At 33.7% G+C, this 10,302-nt stretch overlaps 1 long non-coding RNA gene across 1 annotated transcript; it reads left to right on the top strand.

Annotated features, from left to right (window-relative positions):
• Positions 1 to 632: 632 nt before the first annotated feature.
• On the top strand, positions 633 to 4,819 carry LOC116420006. Its single transcript, XR_004230337.1, has 2 exons — positions 633 to 673; positions 4,761 to 4,819. It is a non-coding gene; the product is annotated as an uncharacterized LOC116420006 (long non-coding RNA).
• Positions 4,820 to 10,302: the final 5,483 nt, after the last annotated feature.

Below are 10,302 nucleotides of genomic sequence, written 5' to 3'. Positions count from 1 at the left end.
TAATTGACTAAAAAACAGAACTGAACAAATGGGAATGAATGATTTCATGAGACATCAAGAATTGATCAAGCAAAACCAAAAAAATGAAAAAAATAGAAAAAATGTAAAATACCTACTTGGGTAAAAACAACTGAAAATGGATTTAGGAGAGATAATCTAAGGATAATTGGACGCTCTGAAAAACATGATAAAAAAAGAGCCTAGACATAACTTTTCAGGAAATCATCAAAAAGAACTGTCCAGATGTCATAGAATCAGAAGGTAAAATAGCCATTGAAAAAATTCATTGATCACCTACTGAAAGAGACCCCCAAATTTAAAACTCCAAGGAATATTGTGGCTAAATTTCAAAACTATCAAAACAAGGAAAAATATTACAAGTAGCTAGAAAAAAAAATCCAATTCAAATGCTGAGGAGCCACAATAAGGATTACTCAGGATCTAGCAGCTTCCATATTAAAGGATCAAAGGGCCTGGAATCTGATATTCTGAAAGGCAAAGGAACTTGGGATGCAGCTAAGAATAAATTATCCCACTAAACTGAGCATTTTCTTCCAGGGAAGAAGATGGGCATTTAATGAAAACGGTGAATTCCATTTATTTCAGCTGAAAAGACCAAAGATAAACAAAAACTTTAACCTTCAAATATAGGACTCAAGAAAAGCATACAAAGGTAAAAAGAAATTTTGAGAACTGTATTTCTGTTATGGGCATAAATATAGAGTGCATGTATAATTTGATTTTATGGTTATAATATAAAAAAGAAACTAAAAGTAGAAAGGGAATTGTACCAGAAAAAAAGGGAAAATGGAGACAAAATGAGGGAAATTAAGTCTCAGGAAGAGGAAAAGGAAACCTATTATATTTGAGGGAAAAAAGGGAGGGGGATGAACATTGTGTGAATCTTACTCTTTTCAAATTTGGCTCAAAGAGAAAATATGAAATATATTTGATTTACAGAGAAACTTTTCTCACCTTATTGAAAAGTGGGAAGAAAAAGGTGAAAAGGAAAGGGGTAGGCTAAATGTAAGGGGATACAGAAATAGTAGGGGAAAGGTATAAGAAAGGGAGAGGGGGAGGGCTTCAAAAAGGGGATGGTTGCTTGAGGCAAGTAGTGCTCATAGATTAAATACTGGGGAGGAGGGAAAGGGGAAATGGAGAGAGAAAAGTATAATCTGAGGATAAAAAGATGGCAGGAAATATAGAATTAGTAGTTTTAACTGTAAATGTGAAAGTGGTAAACTCTCCAATGAAGTGGAAGCAGATAGCAGACTAGATTAAAAGCCAGAATCCTACAATATGTTGTTTACAAGAAACACATTTTAAGCACAGTGATACATACAGAGTAAAGGTAAAAGGCTGGAACAGAATCCACTATGCTTCAGGCAAAGTAAAAAAAAAAAATCAGGGGTAGCCATCCTGATCTCAAATCAAGCAAAAGCAAAACTTTATCTAATTAAAAGAAATAAGGAAGGAAACTACATCTTGCTAAAGGGTACCATATATAATGAAGCAATATGAATACTAAATATATATGCACTAATTTGTATAGCATCCAAATTCTTAAAGGAGAAATTAAGAAAGCTGCAAGAAGAAATAGACAGCAAAACTATAATAGTGGGAGACCTCAACCTTGCACTCTCAGAAATAGATAAATCAAACCATAACATAAACAAAGAGACATTAAAGAGGTAAATAGAGTACTAGAAAAGTTAGGTGTGATAGATCTTTAAAAAAAATTGAATGGAGACTGAAAGGAGTACATGTTCTTCTCAGCAGTTCATGGAACTTATATAAAAATTGATCATATATTAGGACAAAAGATCTCAAAATCAAATGCAGAAAGGCAGAAATAGCAAATGCATTTTTTTCAGATCACAATGAATTAAAATTACATTCAATATAAAGCCAAAGTAATTGGATACTAAATAATCTCATCCTAAAGAATGAATGGGTGAAATAGCAAATCAATTAGTAATTTCATCCAAGAGAATGACAATAATGAGACAACATACCAAAATTTGTGGGATGCAGCCAAAGTGTTAATAAGGGGAAATTTTATATTTCTAGAGACATACTTGCATAAAATAGAGAAAGAGGATATCAATGAATTGGGCTTGCAACTAAAACAGCTAGAAAAAGAACAAATTAACCTCCCACCCCTACCCCCCAATCAATTACCAAAGTTGAAATTCTAAAAATAAAAGGAGAGGTTAATAAAATTGAAAGTAAAAACTAATGAATAAATAAATAAAATAGATAAACCTTTAGTAAATTTGATTAGAAAAAAGAAAGAGGAAAATCAAGTTGTTAGTCTTAAAAATGTAAAGGGAGAACTTTCCACTAATGAAGAGGAAATTAGAGCAATAATTAGGAGTTACTTTGACTAACTTTATGCCAATAAATTTGATAATCTAAGTGAAATGGAGGAATATTTACAAAAATATACATTGCTCAGATTAACAGAGGAGGAAGTAAATTTCTTAAATATTCCCATTTTAGAAAAAGAAAGAACAAGCTATTAATCAACTTCCTAAGGAAAAATCCCCAGGACCAGATGGATTTATATATGAATTCTACTAAACATTTAAAGAACAATTAACTCCAATACTATATAAACTATTTGAAAAAAATAGGAAAAGAAGGAGTATTACCAAATTCCTTTTATGACACAGACATTGTACTGATACCTAAACCAGGTAGTATGAAATCAAAGAAAGAAAATTATAGACCAATCTCCCTAAAAAAATATAGATGCAAAAATTTTAAATAAAATATTAGCAAAGAGATTATAGAAAATCATCCCCTAGATAATATACCATGACCAAGTAGAATTTATACCAGGAATGCAGGGCTGGCTCAATATTAGGAAAACTATTAGCATAATTGACTTTATCAATAACCAAATGAACAAAAACCACATGATTCTCTCAATAGATGCAGAAGAAGCATTTGACAAAATCCAACACCCATTCCTATTAAAAACTCTAGAGATTATAGGAAGATTATATATTATAGGAGATTATATATTTTCCTTAAAATAGTCAGTAGCATCTATTTAAAACCTAAACTAGAACCATTCCCAATAAGATCAGGAGTGAAACAAGGTTGCCTACTATCACCATTACTATTCGATATTGTATTAGAAATGCTAACTTCAGCAATAAGAGATGAAAAAGAGATTGAAGAAATTAGGATAGGTAATGAAGAAACCAGATTATCACTCTTTGCAGATGATATGATGGTATACTTAGAGAACCCTAGAGAATCAACTAAAAAGCTATTAGAAATAATTTATAACTTTAGCAACATTTCAGGATACAAAATAAATATACATAAATCATCATCATTTTTATACATCACTAACTAAATCCAACAGCAAGAGCTACAAAGAGAAATTCATTTAAAATAACTTTTGATAGAATAAAATATTTGAGAATCTGTCTGCCAAAGGAAAGTCAGGAACTATATGAGCAAAACTATAAAACATTTTTCCACACAAATAAAGTCAGATCTAAATAATTGGAAAAATATCAATGCTCTTGGATAGATTGAGCGAATATAATAAAGATGACAATACTACCTAATCCATTTATTCAGTGCTATGCCAAACAAGGTCCCAAGAAACTATTTTACTGATTGTTCAGTAATGAAGAGAGTTATTCACACCCAGAGAGAGAACTATGGGAAATGAGTGTGGACCACAACATAGCATTTCCACTCTTTCTGTTGTTTGCTTGCATTTTTGCTTTCCTTCTCAAATTTTTTTCTTTCTTTTTAGATCTGATTTTCATTGTGCAGCAAGATAAGTGTATAAATATGTGTATATATATATGATATATATTGGATTTAACATATATTTTAACATATTTAACATGCATTGGACTACCTGCCATCTAGGGGAGTGAGTGGGGGGGGGGAGAGAAGGGGAAAATTTGGAACAGAAGGTTTTATAAGGGTCATTGTTGAAAAATTACCCATGCATATGTTATGTAAATAAAAAAGGTATAATAAAAAATATAAAAAGGAAGCTTAGAGCAATGAACTCTAGATATAAATTACCCTGATCACATAAATCACAACTTCCCCATCTTCTAAGGCCAGGCAACCTTCTAAATTGAGGAGCTACAAGGAAGTTACCCATCTGAGTAATAGAGCATATCTTTCATTTGGGAAGCTTCCTATATGATTGAAATCATGGATTCTATCCTATTCTTATCCTTTTTGTTATTTTTGGAGCATCATGAGTCTTTTGCCTTTCTCACCTTTTCCCCAATAGACAATTTTCCTTTTTAAAAATACTTGCACATATGCAAGTAGAAGCAACTTCCTAAATCCTAATAAATTCCAATATATGAATTAATTCTTTCAAAATTCATAATACTCATAAAAAAGAGATTAAAAGAAAATATACTCACAATTATAGTTAAATGGAGAATTTATAAATGAACAATAGATTTAGAAGATCAAAAAATAGATTTTACATGTGTATTTGTGTGTGTATGTATTCAGATAAGGAACTTTGAAGGCAGAAGCCTGCTTTATTCTATGCACACATAGGCAAAGGTATGAAGTGGGTTAAAAGCACCATCTTGTGTATTACAGACATTACAAAACAGTTAAGATCCAGTTATAACCAACGTGAAGCACAAGATGGCAGTAGATGACAACAAAAAAAACCATATAATTTGTACTCGATATATTCAAAGGAAAGTGCCAGTAAATTACAGTGCTTACTGGGTGTGTGTTCTTTCTTCCAGGCTGACCTGTGTGAACTTCCAGAAGATGCTAAATAAAATTTGAGCATAGAGCTATGGTAGAAGTATGTAGTCAGATTCCTTTCTTACCTAACAGGAGGTAAAAAAAAAAATCATCACTGGTGATGATTCACTGGTGACCATGAGAGGGGAAAAAGGGTGGTGGAACATCATAAGGTTACCCTTTTTACTTCTCTCTCTGAGACTTTAAACCAGATGTTGAAAGGTTTTAGACACAGATGAAGTTGTGGTGGGCGAGTTCAAGCTTCTGAACATATTGATTTATTAAGCAATATATGGGATTGCCCAAAAAACCAAGACCAGACCTCCTCAGCTTAAGCTTAGACCTTGAATCAAGTGAGAAACAGACTTTTATGAATTAAAAAAGTTAATCAAATAAGTCCAATTAATTAAAATAAGACAATTAAGCAGGACACAAAATTAGGTAATCTGATTTCCAATGGAGGAAAAATTAAGAATTTTTCAAGTTGTATATGTCTCTCTCTCTTTCTCTCTCTCTCTCTCTCTCTCTCTCTCTCTATATATATATATATATACACACACACATATATATATAATACATGTGAAAAATGTATATATATATATATAAGTATATGTATATATATAATTAAAGGAACAAGAAAACAATAACTAATCATTGTAGGGTCACTTGTCAAATAGGGCATATGATATGGGTTGCTTGAAATATATAATTTTGAGCAAATTTCTTGCAACATTCTTTGAATCTAATTGGAGTTCTAGTTAATATAATCTAGGTCCTTGGTTAAAGGTCTCTCAACTTCATCTACAAGTCTAATTTCCCAGATATGTAGGGTAGGTTCAAACTGTGCAATATGGTTTTCTCCTGTTTCTCATAATTGAATAAAGCTTGCTCATAGGAGAGAAGTTGGACTCCATTAATTAAATAGAAAGAAAATGAGTTATCTCCAAAAGTGAGTCACAAGATGGAGACAATGTATTTCAATCAATTCCCACAATTTCCAATGGAGGAAAAATTAAGAATTTTTCAAGTTGGTATATATATGTGTATATATATACACATACATACATACACACATATATATAATACATATGAAAAATGTATATATATATATATATATAAATATATGTATATATATAATTAAAGGAACAAAGGAAACAATAACTGATTAATCATTGTAGGGTCACTTGTCAAATAGGGCATGTGATATGGGTTGCTTGAGATATATAATTTTGAGCAAATTTCTTGCAACATTCTTTGAATCTAATTGGAGTTCTAGTTAATATAATCTAGGTCCTTGGTTAAAGGTCTCTCAACTTCAGCTACAGGTCTAATTTCCCAGATATGTAGGCTAGGTTCAAACTCTGTAATATGGTTTTCTCCTGTTTCTCATAATTGAATAAAGCTTGCTCATAGGAGAGAAGTTGGACTCGATTAATTAAATAGAAAGAAAATGAGTTATTTCCAAAAGTGAGTCACAAGATGGAGACAATGTATTTCAATCAATTCCCACAATTAATCACTTGTGGGAACCAAAATAGTGGAGGAAAGGCAGGGACTCCTCAAGCTCACTCCCTACCCAAACTGTTCACCATTCCTTTAAATAATGATATTAAAAAATTTCTAGTGTTAGAACAAACACACACACACACACACACACACATACACACACACAAATATATTTTCCAGCAAAATACTGGAAAGATCTGGAAAGAATAGAATATCAGCAAAAAAGGTCTGTGGCACTAGGGTGGGAGTTCAGTGCACAATCCCAGATCAGACCACACTAGCATAGCCTTGGCTCCCTGCCCCAGTACAAGGCCAGTGTCACCAAACTAGGAATGGGCCTTGGGCCTTTCACTCAGAGTCAGTACTAGAAATTTCTAAACCTCTAAGCCCAGAGACACCAAAAATGACTTGTAAGATCAGTAGGCAACGTCTGCCAATAGGGTTAGAGGGCCTTAGGAAACCAGTATATTAGGAGTGAGCATGGGCAGCAGATGTATCAGTTTATGGAGACTTCAGCTTATAGGAAGTCTCATTTCTAGCACTGAGGAAGGACACTGTTGCTTTACTGCACTAGAACTTATAATAACCACAATGGAGTACACTCCTCACAGTTCTAGGTCCTATTTTGGATAAAGACCAAGTAGAGACATTTCTGGGTCAAAGAGTAGGAACAATTTTACAGTCTTTTGGGCATAGTTCCAAATTATTCTCTACAATGGTTGGATCACTTCACAACTCCCCTAATAATGCATTAATGAGGACCCCTGGGTCCTCAAACTTTTTAAATAGGGGGCCAGTTCACTGACCCTCAGACAGTTGGAGGGCTGGACTATAGTAAAAACAAAAACTTTGTTTTGTGGGCCTTTAAATAAAGAAACTTCATAGCCCTGGGTGAGGGGGATAAATGTCCTCAGATGCTGCATCTGGCCTGCGGGCCATAGTTTGAGGACCCCTGCTTAGTGTCTCGTTATCTTTTCCTGCCTTGTTAACTAATCTTATTATGCGTAAGGTGGTACCTCAGAGTTGTTTTAATTTGAATTTCTCTAATCAATAGTGATTTAGAGCATTTTTTCATATGATTAGAGGATGCTTTAGTTTCTTCATCTGAAAATTGTCTGCTCATGACCTTTGACCTTTGGGGATGAAATGTATTCTTATAAATTTTAGTCAGTTCTCTATATATTTTAGAAATAAACCCTTTATCAGAGACATTACATTATTTTCAATGGAGAGAAGCTGGTTGCATTTCCAATAAAATCAAGAGTGAAATAAGGATGTCCATTATCATAAATATTATTGAACATTGTGCTAGAAGTGTTGACTTTAGAAAAAAAATTAAAGAAATTAGAATAGATGATGAGGGAATAAAATTATCACTCTTTGCTGATGATATGATGCTATACTTAGAGAATTCTCAAAAATCATCCAAAAACCTACTCAAAACAATTCACAGCTTTAGCAAAGTTGCAGGATGCAAAATAAACCCACAGAAATCATCAGCCTTTCTATATATTACTGACAAAGCCCAACAACAAGAAATAGAAAGAAAAAATTTCATTTAAAATTATTGCAGACAAAATAATATATTTGGGGGTTGTTGGAATCTTTACAAAGTGTTAAGCCATTAGAGTTGATAGAGACAATAATTATCTAATTTGGCATGGTTCAACATGATTGATTTGATCTTAGAAGGAAATGTTTTGGGCCAGAACTTGAAACAAGGTACTAAGTACAACTGATGGAAACAACGCTTGTGTTCACACCTTTAGAGAGCTCATAAGTATCTAAGTACTCAATGGAGTTCACACGTTTGGGAGATTTCAGGCTTAGTATGAGATATCCGAATTCACACCTCCCTTAGGGCCTGAGAGCACTCTGGGAGATAACCCAGAATCCCTCTCTCTCCAGAAGGCGGAGTTAATCTTTGGGAAATCATATATATACAGGAAGCTCTTAGAGCTTGAGAAAGTTTTTCTTGGGAGCATTCCCAGGAGTCAGAGAGGAGCACTCTGCAAGAAAGACCACAAGCCCTATCTTCGAGGCAAGAGAGATTCATCGTATCTTTTACCTTGGTGCTGGCTGGAGGCTGAAGAAAGCAGAGGCAGAAGCCAAGGACAAAGCTGCAAGATCTCTTGGAACCAAGCAGAAAGATAGGCCTCTGAGCTAACCGGGCTATAATGAAGGACACAATAAAAGATCTGAACTCTTTTATCACCTGGTTGTGTTTTGGGAAAAGAAACACCAACAGGGGTTCTATCTGGTAAGACAAACCCAAGAACTATAACAATACAAGAACTATATGAACACTTCTCACACAAATAAAATTAGATCTAAACAATTGGAAAAATATCAATTATTCATGGCTAAGCAGGGTAATATAATAAGAATGACATTTCTTTCTAAATTGGTCTACTTCTTCAGTGCCATACCAATCAAACTACCAAAACATTATTTTTATAGAAGTAGGAAAAAAAATAAATTTCATCTGGAAAAAAAGTCAAGAATAGAAAAAATAAGTACAAAGGGTCACCTACAACTATATTATAAAGCAGCAGCCATTTGGCATTGACTAAGAAATAAAGCAGTGGACCAGTGGAATAGATTAGATACATGTGGCACAATAACCACAATCTATAGCAATCTAGTATTTGATAAATCCCCAAATTCCAACTTCTGGAATAGGAACTCAGTATTAGATAAAAATTGCTAGGAAAATTGGAAAATAATGTCAGAAATTTGGTTTAGACCTATATCTTACATTCCATACCAAAAGAAGGTCAAAATGGGTACATAATTTGAATATAAAGGATGATACCATGAACAAATTAGGAGAATAAGGGATAATTTATCTATCACATCTTTGGAGAAGAGAGGAATTTGTGACCAAAGAAGAACTAGAGAACATTATGAAAGGCAAAATGGACATCTTTGGTTACATTACATGAAAAAGTTTTTGCACAGATCAAAATGACAGTGAGTAGACATCTCTATCTAGGCTCCTTTAAGTGGTCCCTCAGATAAACAGTAGATTAAACCTCTGAATTTGGAGTGACAGAACCCACAAATATTTGGAGTACAACAAATTTCCAGAAGAATATGCATTGGAAGAACTTCAGAAAAGGTCTATTTTAATCAGTCAGTGGGAGAGGCTGCTAAGCCCAGACAGCAACGCAGATAGTGAGGGCATGGAGCCAAAACACTGCGGTATGTGTGCACCAGGGAATTCAATGCAACGCTCTTAGGCTACTCTGTCTTGATTGCAGAGCTGGTGGTTAAACAGATTTGCTGTGAGACACCCAAAAGCAAATACAAAAGGCAAATAGTGATCCGCTGAATTTTAGAAGAACAGGGGACCTGTTCAGCAGTCCCAGCCCCAGGACAAACTAAAGTGGCTGTCACCCCTTTGCCTTAAGAGCAGACCTCAACCTTTAAAAAAAAAGGAAAGAAGCAAAAAGAACTCAGATCATAGACAACTTTTATAGAGAAAGAGAAAAACAGTCCTCAAACCCTGAGGATCCTAAAGATAAATCAGTGCCAGATGAAGCCCTAAAAGGTAATATAAGTTGATCCCCATTTCACAAGTCTCTCTTGAAAGAATTCTAAAAGGATCCTGAAAGAGAATTAGAAGAAAAATGGGGGAAGGAAATTGTATTTTTGCAAGAGGGTATGGAAAAGAAAAACAAAAAATTATTTGAAGAAAATTCTTTAAAAAATAGTTTATCAAGGTTGCCCACTATCACTGTTACTATTTAATATTGTATTAGAAATGCTAGCTTTGGCAATAAGAGCTGAGAAAGAGATGAAAGGAATAAGAATAGGCAACGAGGAAAGCAAATTATCACTCTCTGCCGACGATATGATGGTATACTTAGAGAACCCAAGAGATTATACTAAAAAGTTATTAGAAATAATCCACAACTTTAGCAAAGTTGCTGGTTATAAAATAAACCCACATAAGTCATCAGCATTCTTATATATCACTAACAAAATCCAAGTCAGAATTATAAAGAGAAATTCCATTTAAAGTAACTACTG

This window comes from Sarcophilus harrisii, chromosome 6, assembly GCF_902635505.1.
Source record: "Sarcophilus harrisii chromosome 6, mSarHar1.11, whole genome shotgun sequence".
In the NCBI taxonomy this organism is placed as follows: domain Eukaryota; kingdom Metazoa; phylum Chordata; class Mammalia; order Dasyuromorphia; family Dasyuridae; genus Sarcophilus; species Sarcophilus harrisii.
The sequence above is the reverse complement of the archived record's forward strand: the minus strand, read 5'-3'. Positions and strand labels throughout refer to the sequence as shown.